Raw genomic sequence first — 15,301 nt, 5'->3', positions numbered from 1 at the left:
TCTTTATTTGTAAAGGTAAGATTTGTGACTTTCAATTATCCAAATAGAAGCTAATTGCGTACCTTAAGACCTAAGTATTTACAATTTAGCAATAAAGGACTTCTAGGAAAACAAATTTTAATGAAACGAATCTACAGTTATACCAGTAACAATCTGTATTTTGATTTTGTACTTATGGTTTGTAAAACGAGCTTATCAAACATGCTAAATGCTTTTTATTCAAAGATTGGTTATCCTGATGGGGCTAATGATAAGAGCCAATATTATAATTTTGTCGCATAACAAATCATGTTTGCGTTGCCTCACACATATGTTTTAGTGGATCATATACAGAGCTTCAACATTGAAAAAAATAGGACGTGGTCGTACATGATTTATGTATGTGAAATTTTAACCATTACAAAAATACACATGAACTAATTCAAGAAAATGAAACAGGTTGTGGATATACACGATATATAATGCAACTAGAGGAATAACGTTTCTAGTTGCGTAGTTGAAATTGTTTTAGTTGTAATTCTTTTTAATTTTTTTTGGTTTTTACTATTTTGTTCCAATAACGTTATGTCTCAATTCGAGGCAACAGTAGTTAAGGTAAGGATGTAAATTTAAGTTTATATCAAAACCTGACGGGATGCATTGGTCGTCTAAATAAAGGCAACGGTAGTATACCGCTGTTCAAAAGTCATAAATCGATTGAGAGAAACAAACGCGGGTTACAAACTAAAACCGAGGAAACTATAAGATAAAAAACGAAACAATAGAAAAACCGACGTGCAACAAAAAAATCGACCATAAAAAACACACAGAAACGAACTGCGTTCACTCTCTGATTTTGTTAGATGTATTTCAATTTGTATCCATCTGATGAGTTAAGCCTTTTTCAACTGATGTTCATAGTTCATTCTTATGGTGTACTGTTACACCACTGTCCCAGGTTAGAGGGAGGGTTGGGATCCCCTTAGTTTTCTCGTTTAAATTGTTTAACATTTGTTATTTCGGGGCCTTTTATAGCTGACTATGCGGTATTGGCTTTGTTAATTGTTGAAGACAGTTCGATGACATACATGTATAGTTGTTAATTTCTATATGTTGTCATTTAGTCTCTTGTGGAGAGTTGTCTCATTGAAGACTTTTTGCTTTAACTAAAGGTCTTTGGTGATAAAATAAGCTTTGCTCATTGTTGAAGGCAGTTCGATGACATATAGTTGTTAATTTCTATAAGTTGTCATTTAGTCTCTTGTGGAGAGTTGTCTCATTGGCAATCATACCACATCTTCTATTTTTATATAAAAGATAACAACTGCCATGTTCTTCACTTGGTACAGGACATTAACACGACAAAAGTTTTTTAAGAAAAATGGTGGGTTGAACCTGGTTTTGTGGCTAGCCAAACCTAGCACTTTTATGGCTATGTTAGTTATATCAATAAAATGACAACATTACATTACAGGAATACTGTACAAACTAAGCTACTAGTAAGCTAGTACTGTAAAAAACAAATTGAAACAACACATTATAAATTTCAAACGTCCGATATACTTTTATGAATTTGCCTTCATTTCAAAGCTTATGATGTAGAGAATCGAAAATATTTGCCGAGTTTTTTGGTCCAAATGGTTCTAATATTCTAAGGAACTATATAATTAGATAAAAAAAAAGTATTTTAATTGGAAGTAGTGTAATGTTCTCCCTGAACTAGTGGAGTATTACTGAAATACCAACATTAGTTGAGGATAACAAAGCAAAAATTTACCGGTCGTTTCATTGTGTAGCATTTGTACCAGTTCTGTATTTTAACTTCAGTTTCCGGTGCATAACTGTTTTTCTTGAATCATTTTTTTTCTGTTTGATTTAAATTTTTTTGTTGAACTGAAACTTGTATCCTATTTTTTTTTTTATGGATATCAATTACAGGACTGCAACCTATAGTCCACGTTGAATCTGTTCCAATTGTATTTTACAAGAACAAAACTTAATATATGAATCATGGAAATGTCAAGGATATATTATACTTATTTAAAAAATTAACTGTCAAAAGCAATATATTTAAACGAGTAAAATGCACACCAAAACAAGTTGATTGTTACTGAATAAGTTAGTCATAGCCGTTAAACACCACCAGTTAGTATTTTTACTGAAAAGAGCGGCGTTTAGAAATAAAAAACAAAACATTGTTGCCATTCTAACACCACCACATGACGCTGAGAAGTGGCCTATGTTGTTACCAAAATAAAATTCTGTTTGACATTCGTTTAGAAAAAGAAATAATCAACTACCTATGAAATTGAAGGTTACTTACTAGGCATTGTGAATTCATGAATAGTCAACAATTACCAATTTTACTGAATTCGAAAGAGTTCCGATGTTTCTTTTGTACATGTATTCAAAATGAAATGGCCAATTTCCAAGTATTTCAGGGTAGACATGTAGACATTTGTAATCAGCCAACTTTAAAAACAAGAACAGAGCATCTAGAGTAATTGTAAAACGTTTTCAGAAGTAATAAGTTTTTAAACACTTGCTTTTCATAGCATAAGAAAGATTCGATATACCAATATGTGAACCTCTTAATACTATTTGGTACTAGTTTGTCTTGTTGTGTTATGAAACATCAATATTAACTGCCTCTTGTTATCATCATATATAAACCGAAAGATTACGTAACTTGTCTCGATTGTGTTTTAAGGAAATTATTTAGTTGGCGTATTTAAAGATTGTCTGGCGGTAAAAAAAGAAATTTCCGATTAAAAGTTTAATACTTCTATTATTTCACAGATTTGAAAGGTATATACTAATTTTTCAATAAATCCTTAACTGATTACAGTTTTTGCAAAACTATTTGTAAATCTAAATTTTAATTTTGATTTGCAATGGTTTGACGATAAGAGAAACATACTGCCCAATATATGGTATTTAAAAATAAAATTCTCTTCAATGATAATTGAAGCCAAAATATTTGAAAATCGAAAACCTAATACAAGGACTGAACTACCCAAACAGGAACTTAAGTTTGTTGAGCAATTTATTAAGTAATTCGTCGTTTTAGGAAGTGTAGTAACAGTAATTAATTACACTTTTTCAGAAAACTACAAGGAAGCATGTGTGTCCTGTTGCACATACTGAAATTTGATTATGTAACTGGAGGGCAGGAAAGATGACGTAGTGCATGCAGTATGCATGTGTGATCATACATTTGTATTAGACCACCTTTCTTAGTGTCGCTGGTCGTGGATTGTTAGTTTTCGAGGATATTATTTACCAAGTAGTGTAAGCATATGCAATGGCATTTGTTTGATGTTTTGCTTTGATTGTTTTTATTTTTTGTTGATATTTCAACATCCCTTTTCAAATACTAGGTCTTTAATTCAGAAGTTTAAATGATAAAAAGTCTTTCTATGGCAACAAAATGTGTCTTGCTTGTCCATTACTTTGTTTGCTATTGCAGAATTTTTCAAGTGAGAAACCGATAAAATTCAAATAATATTTTTAAAGTTTCAAATCTGTGGTACCTGTGACCCTGTAAAAATACAGTGGGAGAGGTTATAACTTCCACCCTGTAAAATACAGTTTGTGCTACGTTTATACATATTTGTTTGGTTTTTTTAATGATTATTAAGATTATAACACAATGTTGACTTCTTTACCCTAAATTTTGACATTTTTACCTATATGTCTGTTTGTTTGTTCACACATAGTTGTCAATAAAATGGAATTTTATACGACTGTAATACAAGTGAGAGGTTAAGCTAGCTATAAAACTAGGTTTAGTTCACTATATTCTACATAGGAAAATGCCTGTATCAAATCAGGAATATGACAGTTGTTGTTCATTTAATTTGTTTGATGTGTTTGAGCTTTTGATACAGCCATTTGAGTAGGGATAGTTACCAAAGGTACCAGGATTATAATTTAGTACGCCAGACGCGCGTTTCGTCTACATAAGACTCATCAGTGACGCTCATATCAAAATATTTATAAAGCCAAACAAGTACCAAGTTGAAGGGACTTTCCGTTATAAATATTTTTCGGATTTCGTTATTTTGCGATTTTTCTTTTCGTTACAGTAAGATATATATCATAACAAATACAAACAATCGGCACACATTTTTAAATGTACTATTACCAGAGGAACAACGTTTTGGTTGCAAATTGCTTTACAATGTATGTTTGGGTTTCAGTTTCTTCCCGTCATGTACAAAATAATGTAGTTGTGTCTGAAAATATAATATTGGCCATAAAACTATTATTATTAAGCTGAAGTTCATCGGAATTTATATGTTCAGCTTACTAGTGATTGATAAAGTTGGGGTCATAAACAGTTATTCCAGGATAATGATAACTACTATAACTGTTTAAAGTGTTTATAAAACTTGGTCAGATTTTTAATTCTTAATTCACAAAGTCCATTAAAAACATTTATCACAGGAAAGAAATAGATATATTATAAGATTTGCCCAGTAACAACGGAATTTGGATAATTGGACGATACGAACCAATTATATATTGTCATACCAAGATTAGTCGAGATAAACTGCTGCATTCATTCATTTTGTTAAAAAAAAATTATGGTGGTCAGTGAGTTTGTTAGAAGAATAATGCTCAGTCTTTAGTTTTTTTATGATGTTTTTTTTTGTGTTCTATTATTTGTCATTTTTGTCTATTTCATTTTTAGCCATGGTGTTGTCAGTTTATTTTCGATTTATGAGTTTGACTGTTTCTCTGGTATCTTTCGCCCCTCTTTTAGATATAGTGGTCAAATATGTGCTACAAGCCAATATACAGCGGAATTTATACGGATTTTGTGTAATTCAAATGATTAGTACATTTTCATGACACTCTGATTTTTACTTTCTCATAGAAAGTTCAGTTTCGTCTAATTGGTTGTCTTTTACGTTTTTTATAAGTATATTGATCAACAAAGTGTTTGCCGAAGTAATATTAAAGGCAAATAACCATTATCTTTATAGAGTGTATAAATAATAACATTAACGGTACAAAAATTCCTGCACCAAATACGCATTTCGTAAATTATTGTCTCTTGAGATATGTTCGAGATCAGCATATGTGTATAACGACATGTAATTCCTTCATTAAAGATCGTGTTCTTTGTTTGCCAAAGAATTCCAAATTTTTCTATACTTGATAATCAGCATAAATTTATTTATTTATTAAACTGTGAAGACAATCAGGTCCTTAATGCTGTTGGTAAATTTATTAAAGTGAATATGAGTTAGTAATTGTATTGTAACTGTATGTAAAAAATTGTTTGTATCTATGTATCTATGCAAATCAATATTCTTTTGCCTTATTCATGTATGCTCTGTATGCCCCTTGTGGGACCTTAATTGGAAATAAAATATGTTCTGTTCTGTTCTGTTCTGTTCTTGGTGGCTTTTGGTTTTGAATTATGCATTATACTTTCAGTGACAAAGATACAAATGTTTAACAGTTTGTTTCAGTGGCGGATCCAGAAATTTTCATAAGTGGGGGCCCACTGACTGACCTAAGAGGGGACCCGCTCCAGTCACGCTTCAGTGATTCCCTATATAAGCAACCAAATTTTTTCCCAAAAAGGGGGGGACCGGGCCCCCTGGGCCCCCCCCTAAATCCGCCTTTGTGTTTGCCGAAAAGTAACAAATCTTAATTTGGTAAGATTGTGTACTTCCGACAAAAAAAAACAAAAAAAACAATAAAGGTCAAAAATGTGTAAACTATCTTATAATGTATACAAATTGGAATTTTAAACATTCAGCCAATGTTCGCTCAGTATATTTGTTTTATAAATTGTAAAGGTTCTTCCAAGAATATATCCTTATGAAACGTTATTTTAGATGTCGGAAACATAGTAGCTATGGCTTATATGATTAATTCAATTTTTCCACATCTTGTTTCTAAATCTCTCAATCATGTGAAATGATGCATTTCAAATCATTATGAAACGTTATTTCAGATGTCGGAAACATAGTAGCTATGGCTTATATATGGCATGCCACAAAACCAGGTTCAACCCGCCATTTTTTCCTTTAAAAATGTCCTGTACCAAGTCAGGAATATGGCCATTGTTATATTATAGTTCGTTTCTGTGTATGTTACATTTTAACGTTGCGTCGTTTGTTTTCTCTTATTTTTTAATGTAAATTCACATTGCGATAAGACGTGTCACGGTACTTGTCTATCCCAAATTCATGTATTTGGTTTTGATGTTATATTTGTTATTCTCGTGGCATTTTGTCTGATGCTTGGTCCGTTTCTGTGTGTGTTACATTGTAGTGTTGTGTCGTTGTTCTCCTCTTATATTTAATGCGTTTCCCTCAGTTTTAGTTTGTTACCCCGATTTTGTTTTTTGTCCATGGATTTATGAGTTTCAACAGCGGTATACTACTGTTGCCTTTATTTATATATAATTAATTTCAGTTTTTCCACATCTTGTTTCTAAATCTCTCAATCATGTGAAATGATGCATTTCAAATCAAATCAAATCTTTCTAGACGTCATTCTACATTATAATCAATCAAAATCATATGTCTTTTAGTAACAGATATAGATGCTCTTAAACAACACTCTAGGCGCTATAGAACCAAAACTAGATGGGAAAAAGTATATGTCATGTAGTTATAAATGATTACACTGCACATTCTGCAAGTACTGTAACAGAGATATGAAGTGCTCAAATGTATGGACAGTCATTAAAAGACTTTAAAGTAGAAAATTACTAGTACATCAAAGCAAATGTTGCTAAATGATAAAGACTTAAGTAATGAAATTTGTTTAACATTCTCACACTTTTTAATTGAAGGTCATTAGATGATATTCTTGAATATAATGGTATATTTTACGTCATTACTGGAATATGGAGTTTGCGTCTTCCAGTTAATATGATATTCCTGATCTTGAATATCATATTATGATTCCTTGAGAGACGGTTGGTTCTGAAACATGTTAAAGGGAAACAATAAAACCAAGGGTTCCACGTGGTGAAGTTAAAGTATTCTGTTTGCAAATTTGCCATCTCGAGTTGGTTAATCTTTGTGGATTATTTGTTTCAATATTACTGATAAGTAAGTTCCAACTGTTTTTACAATCCCATCTTCTTTTTCGCGAATGTGATATCAACGAATATGTACTAACATGAGCAACACGGTGGACACCACATTTGGGGTTTATCTGTTTACCCTTCTAGAAAACCTTAGAGCTCAACCCGTTGGTTCGTGTTGGTCAGTCTTTAAGTTTCTATGTTATGCGTTGTAGAATGTTGTATGTCATTTAGTCGTTTTCGATTATTTTTCATATGGTTGTTCGGGTGTCCATTTGCTATCTCTCTTTTGCAGCACCACAAAATATTGTTTGTACCTTTGAGAATTCAGTCAAGTTTTCTTTCATAATGCGTTGTGTCTTCTTTTGTTTTTACTTTTCTTCACTTCATTTTATTTTTTGTGAAACATAATTTACAAATTTGTAAAGCCACTTTCACAAGTAGTTTAACAATATATGACCTAATATATAAATCCTTGGTGTCCTATTGAAATAATAGTACTACAACCTTTCATCTATAATCTACCTCAGGAATTGCTTACCTTACCTTTATTTAATAAAACCTTTCGGAATATTGGGTCCTCAATGCTTCTCAACTTTTATATGGCCTTTTAACTTTTATTAAACTAGCATTACTGGTGAGTCATTGTATGCGTAATGCTCGTTTAGTGTGCAAAATTAAAAATCTGGTATCTTTAATGAGTTTTGTATTAAATGTTAATGTGTTGTCAACAAAGAACTTTCTCTGTATTACGAGAAATAAGAAGATGTGGTATGAGTGCTAATGACACAACTTTCAAACCACAATGTGTAAAAGAAAATTATAGGGCAAAGAACGGTCTTTAACAAAGAAACTCAGCTCACACTAAACAACAAGCTATAAGGGGCCTAAAATGACTAGTCTAAACCATTTTAAACAGGAAAACCGGCGATCGAACCATATAAAAAAACTAGAAACACGTATGAACCAAATCAACAAACTACAACCGTTGACAATCAGGTTCTTTAATTAGAACGGCTGCAAACAAATGTAGCGAGTTTAACGTTTTGGTAAGTTTCATCCTTCACCATCCTTCACCTTAACCTAGAACAGTAGTGTAAAATTACAATAAAGGAACGTAAAACAATTAAGTCTAATCAAGATTTATTTAAATATAAAAAAAACCCTGATTAAGTTAACAATAGATTTCAACATTTTGACAGGACAAATACAAAAAAAATTGAAGTTCTTGTACATACGACAGTAGAATATATAAAAGGAAAAATACCTTTACTACTAATTTCATATGGACAATTGATAGCAGGCATTCCCACCGTATATCTAGATTAAGACGTTTCCTATAACTAGCTGAAATGGTGGAAAATTTTGAATTTAACGACAATCCACATTTAAAATTACAAACAACAAAGTTTTTTCTTTTAAAGCCTTCAAAACACAAATCTGGGCAGACAGGTGCTTATGTTCAAAACACTTATTCTTCCAATCAAATTCCAAAATATTACCTTCTTATTTATCGATTGATGTCTATCTAACGAGCTTCAGGCTGACAAGTTAACATGTGAGCGAACATGAATCGAAGGTCAACATTAACATATGGGAACCCGACAGTTTATCGGATTAATGAGTGCAACACTAAATTATAAGTTTGTAATGCAAAGGACATCACTGTTTATTGATATGGACATAATGAAAAATGCAAACAAGAAGTATAAAATAAGTAAAATGTTAACACAGAAATGTCTCTCCCCAGTCAGCATGAATTTAAGAAATACACAAATTTATGTACAGTAACATTGCACAATAAGATCTATGTATTTACACTTTTGGTATTTAGCTTTTTTATTGTGACGTCAAATTTTTTGAATTGTTTTGTCAATGTTTACGGGAACCTGTGTGATTCTACGTAATGGTGGACAAATTTGCATACAAGTGTAAATACGTCTTATAGACATATTTAAACTTGTATGCTAATTTGTCCGCTGGACCATGATCTAGTTGAAAGTCTGTGGACGGTCTTAAGCAGAAAACTTAACGTTAAAAAATACTAAATAAATTAATTCAAATTCACTGGACCATAACATAGGTGTCAGGGTCTCAAATTGTCTTCAGACTAATATGTACTGAAAGTGGTGCGACATCATACAAAATATCATTGATCTATCACATATAGATCCTATTAAACTTACTATTGCAGAAAAATAACATTAAACAAATAGCTAATTAATTCAAAGTCCCTACATAAAGGACAGGGTCCAAAATAGTCTTCAGACTGATTTGTACTGATAGTAATGCAACCTTTATATTAATTATCAATTATCACAAGTAGTTTCTATCAAAATATATTAAGCTGACAATGTAATAATTGTTGACACTGTCAATGCCGGAAAAGCAATCCCTTTGAGTTTATTTATCTCGCTTTCTTCGACTTTGGTCACAGGAAGGAAGTAACATTCACTAATAACTGGTCATTCGGCAATCCTCGGTAGAATCCGCTACTCTCCTTCTACGTAATCGGCCGAGTTGAGACGAATAATAACTGGCCTCCATAGTAATGATAATATGAATAACCATACAGTTTTTTTATCTTTCTCTTTTGAATGATACAAAGTCTTCATAAAATTTCTGAACCTCCTTCACCAGGTTGCATATTTATCCTGTCCCATGATGTGTAGATTAAACCATGGTTGTGTTTTTATTTTAGTACGGTCTATCAGATATCCAACTTTATAACATATCATTTTCTAAGATCACAAGGTAAAGAAGTAACAGTAGTTTTATAATATCAATGTTCAAATCTCATACATTCACCAGGAAGATGCAAGTCGAGGTCAAGCACATCAACTTGACTAGAAATCAGTAAATTTGATTTCTAGCTATACCCATTTTACCCATTTTACCTGTATAGGTTGGTAATCATTGGAGTGAAATATAACAAGAGGCTCCTAAGATTCTGAATCGCTCACCTGAATGTTTTTTAGTAGACCTTTAAATACGTGTTTAAGTATGTCATTTAAAGTTATATACTAATTTACCAAAAAAAAACTTTTAAAAAAATGTGAATACCGTCATTATGGAGCAAGAACTCGAGTAACTAGTTTACTAACGAATTGAGCCATGTAGTACTTTGCTACCATTTTTGTCATTTAAAGTTTGTTAATTAGTTTCTGAAACAATACATTTTAATAAACATATATATATTTAGTACATCATGGGAATTATGTGGACATATTTTGTCTAAGAGAAACCAACAAAACTATGATGGAAACCGGAAATAAGACTAGACCTTCAATAAAACACTACATATAAGCCTACGACTTTGAGAGAGGAACTAAGTGACAAACTGGGTGTTGTCCCCGGTGCTCTTGAATGGTAAGCAGATCTTGGTACAAAAGAAATCTGCAGTATCTTTAAAATGTCAGAAAACTGAAACCATCAGTTTACTCCTTCTGCTGTGTATTGACATTCTAGACGTTCGGGGTTGTTTCTGATCATCTCTTACAGTTCTCCAGATGTGAACAAAACATATGCTGACCACTCTGCTCAATTTATAGCACCATTTTAGGGACATTCAAGTAAAGTTGATATGGTCAACCTCGTAATTTGAGACAAATATTTTCTGAAAAAAGTTTACCCTGGAAAATTGACTATGCAGAACAACAATAGATGCATATGATGGCAAAGATTACAAGTACCTTGGAGTCCAGGTAAGAGCTTTACAAAAAGTGCTGACTTCTGTAAAAACAAGTTCTATATCATCACATGTTTATATATCTGTCCAAAGTCAGCAACGGCCTATGTGGCTGGATTAGTTTATATCTAAGTGTTTCTTGTCTATTTAAGCATATGGTTTTTGCCGACATATATTATTAGTAGATGTTGAATTAAGTCATGATAACTTGCTTACATTAAAGGGAAACTTCGCAAAAAAATCAAAAATTGATATTATGTCCATTCTGTATAAAAATTCTCAAATTTATAGATATTAAAGTTTTATTCCGCTAGATAAGAGATCACCATCGATTTTAAATTTTGAGTATCAATTCTCTGCGTTCCGCCATTTTGTCATCTTCTACGATCAAAAATCACGATATGTCTATAAACCACAAAGGACCAAAACTACAGTAACCGATGTAGTCGTAATTGCGTGTCGATATCTTGTCAATCGTACGGTTGTTTTATCTGACTAACTAACTTGATACGGAAAATATTCTTATTTTTTTTTAAATAACCATAGTCTGTTATTTTTAAACTGTTAATATTGGAATTAATTAAAAAGTCAAAGTTCAAAAATAAGTGTTCCGTGAAAATTGTTTTCGAAAATGTAATTCGTTCATAATTCTTTAAAGTAATAAACTTTATTCAAATAAATTCGGATCTTCCCTCATCTGATCACCAGCATGGCTTAAGGTATTACTCCCAAAGGTATTGTGAGGGTTGTGAGGTGACACGTCCAGGTATTCAAGCGATTTCATTGTCGGGCTTGCAAGTTCATGCATCGTTTCACTCCTGTAGGTATTGATCGGTGTACACGGCCGATAACTTATAACTTTCCATTTTGAACTATCAGGTTTATAATATACATCTCTGTCTTGCGTGTCCGAAAGTGATATAATAAATTATGCTAGTCATTACTTAACTTAGACGCTTGTTTATAAATAACATTTCTGGTGTAAAGAATAATATTTATAAATATATAAATAATACATAAAATAAAGATTTGAAGAAATAAAAATCTGTTTACATATTTTTTCCAAGGGTTAATTTAGGAAAATGTAATATAAACTCGTTGTCAATAGTAAAGGACAGATTGGAACATACCAGAAATATTGATTTTAAAAAATGTACGCATTTGCCGACGATTCGTTTATACGCCTGGATAGAAAGTTACGGAACTATAGCGCAATTTAAAGTATATACATGTATACATGTACATTGAACATAAGAAAGAAACATACATTTTGTGTAAATTGGGGTAAAAGTTTTGTAAATAGACTAGTCCACGTATGCCAACAGTATGTAATCAACGAATTCGATAGACTATTGTATACCAAAAGAAGAAGAAGAACGAACTATACAAATCAGTTGAAAAAGGCTTTAGTTAACTCATCAGATGGATAATCAAAGAGCTGATAGCTCTGAAGTGGAAGAAGGTGAATAAAAGGTAACTTGAATTACCATAAAAGCAGCCCCACTTACCCAGGCTGCTTTGTTCCATTATCGTTAAAATGTATTTTTTTCTTCAAACAAGAAAAGGTCATAAGTACATGGATTTCCCATCCGTACAATCATTTTCTATGTTCAGTTGACTATGAAAATTAGGTAAAATCTTTAATTTGGCAGTAATTAAGAAGGTCATATCAAGAGGAACACATGTGTACTAAGTTTCAAGTTGATTGGATTTCAACTTCATCAAAAACTACCTCGACCATAAACTTTATAACCAGAAGCAGGACTGACGGACAGACTAGAAAACATATTGCCCATAAATGGAGCATAAAAATAGCAAGACTTGTTACATACCTGCCAACTTTTGAAAGTTCCCATATGGGTTTTTATTGCATAACAACAATTTTAAAGGTTACAATTTTTAGCGACGTATTTTGCAAGATCTGGATTGTCTAGAAAAAGTGTCATATTTGTATGATGAACTTACATGCCTGTTCCTTAAGTCTGGTTGCATGATTCTAGTTATATATTAAATCGGTAGAAAAAATATACATGAAGCTAGCAGACCAGGGTTTATTTTCCAGATTAAGAATATTAGATGCTTGTTGAAATTTCCAATTTTGAATTATGCACAAAGATGGACCTTTAACAGGTTGGGAACAACACTCCAAATGAGGGTAACCTAACTGGATCATCACAACCCACTGTAAAAAATGAGCACAAAAAAAGTCATTTATATTCATATTATTTGATGAAACTTTTCCCCAAGAACTATGCATATATTAAGTACTGAATGGTCAAAACATCAAGTTTTTTTATCGACATAAATTTTGTCGTAAATGTAACCAAATGATGTAGAAATTGTGTTTTTTCTTCAAATTTCCATCAAATTGTAATGTTTATAGTTCCCTTATTGCCTCTCTATTTGAATAAAATAAAATAATAAGAAGAATCTGTTTCTTGTTTTGTTTTGTTTTGTTTTTGACAAATGATTGTTCACTGCTTGCAAATGAATCATTATATTTATATATCTTATCTGTACATTTGCAACATCGTAAATTAATTAAAAAAATAACATACACTAACACTAGTACTGCATGGATTTTAAGCATTATGAAAGTCATATTTGTAGAAAGCTTAAAAAGACTTAAAATCAGTGTAAAATGTCTTGCTATTTCTTAGCTTACACAATAAAATCTAATATATACTAACATTTACAAATTTAAATTTGAAGATTTTACTAGGAATTAATCTAACTACTAGACCTTTTATTAGTCTAGTTGCACATATGGTATGTTCACTTCTAATCAGTTTAAAACAAATTTAGGATATAAACTTCAATTTAATCCTTGAAAGGAGGTCTAGATTGCTAAAATAATTTATAAATTTTAATTTTTTTATTTGTCCAAAATCATTTAAATTCATTTAATCAATTCCTTTTATGATTATTTGATTAGAATATTAATCATTTATAGTCTTTTTACAATTTACATTTTTAAAAGCAAAATAACTGAAAACAGGATAAAACAAAGGGAAGTAACAAAAAAGTATTTCAATATTCCCAATACACATCGTTTTGATAACACAACGGCAGTTAGCCGGAGGTAAACATCGTTGATTACCAGTATGTTTGACACCCAAGCTGTCAAGTGAAGCCATATAATTATACATCTTCTTTGATGTTCAGGTAAAATTTAACACAGGTGTCAATTACACCCGTACAGTAGTAAGAAATGATCAAACATGGCGTCTGAAAAATTTCATACACAGGAGTTTTTTTCTCCTAAACGGGAGGTTCACATGTATGTTACGAAGGGCATCTAATTCACATGACAAAGGAAAACCATGAATAAAGACATCACTTTATATATCCTTTTTATTTATATAAAAACAAAATCTTCTTGTCTGCAGGATTGCAAATTCGTAACTTCAAGGGCGAACTTGTAAACAGGGCGAGTTGTCCCGATACCAAATTCACGCATGCGTAATACAAATATCTACAGGTAAACAAATAACGTTCATGTGGATGAGATGAAATCTAATAATTTACATAAATAAAAGGGTCATATTTACGATAGTGATTGTTTTACAATCATAATTTACAAATTAAATGATTCAGATGCCTAATCATGTGTAAAAATCGGTGTCAGGAATCTAAGTTGTTTTGAAATTGTAATACACGAAATGAATGCGGCATACGGAGACTCAATGCAAATGGTCGGCCCCTTAAGTCTTCAGAAGACTTGACGTCTTCTTCCACTAAAAATACAAATACTATAAATACAATTGGATTTTCGTTTTTGCAATTTGAGAGTAAATGATGTATCAAACGTTCAAGAATACGCATGTAATATGTGTCACTGGATATAAAAAAAATCATCCTCAACACCTACTTCCGTATGGGACTTCCCCTTTCAGTGACCTGCAAATTTAACAGATGATACACTTTTCTAAGATTTATATGTCCAACAACGACCCACTGCTCTACACGTGTTACTAACAGCCTAAGATAGCAATTCTTTGTGCTTTTGCATACCAAACTTTCGCAAAAAGATAAGTCATTTGATTAAATAAGAAGTTGTGGTTTGTTTACTTGGGAGACACTTACCCAAATGAAGTGGACTTAAACAGCTATATAAGTCACGGTGTGGCCTTCAACAGTGAACAAAATTAAAAGTATATTGTATAATTCAACTAAATGTGAACATGGCTGTGAGTTAGTACGTCTGGAGCTCTCCCTCTATGGCGCTTGTACCTCGGAAAACTTATACAGCTTGTTTCAAGAACAACCGGGTTCAGACAAACTGTTCTGAAATCGATATTGTCACTAATGCATTCACCCATTCAATATTACCATCAAAGAGAGTAAATTCGGGGCAACAAAGACATTCCGTCAATAACGGCATAACTATTCATTTAGTACACGAACACCAATCCGGCTGTGTTAAACTGGCGATGGTTGCTAAGGATATCTTGATTTCGGGAACTTTGTGCAGCTTCCATTTTATGGAGCTCTTCTTCGGTATACTCTGGCTCTAGTGCGTACCCAAATTGACCATACTTGTCAAAATCTGCCTCTCTTGACCTTACTGGAACCAC

The sequence above is a fragment of the Mytilus edulis genome, chromosome 2, assembly GCF_963676685.1.
Source record: "Mytilus edulis chromosome 2, xbMytEdul2.2, whole genome shotgun sequence".
In the NCBI taxonomy this organism is placed as follows: Eukaryota; Metazoa; Mollusca; class Bivalvia; order Mytilida; family Mytilidae; genus Mytilus; species Mytilus edulis.
Note: the sequence above shows the minus strand (reverse complement) of the source record.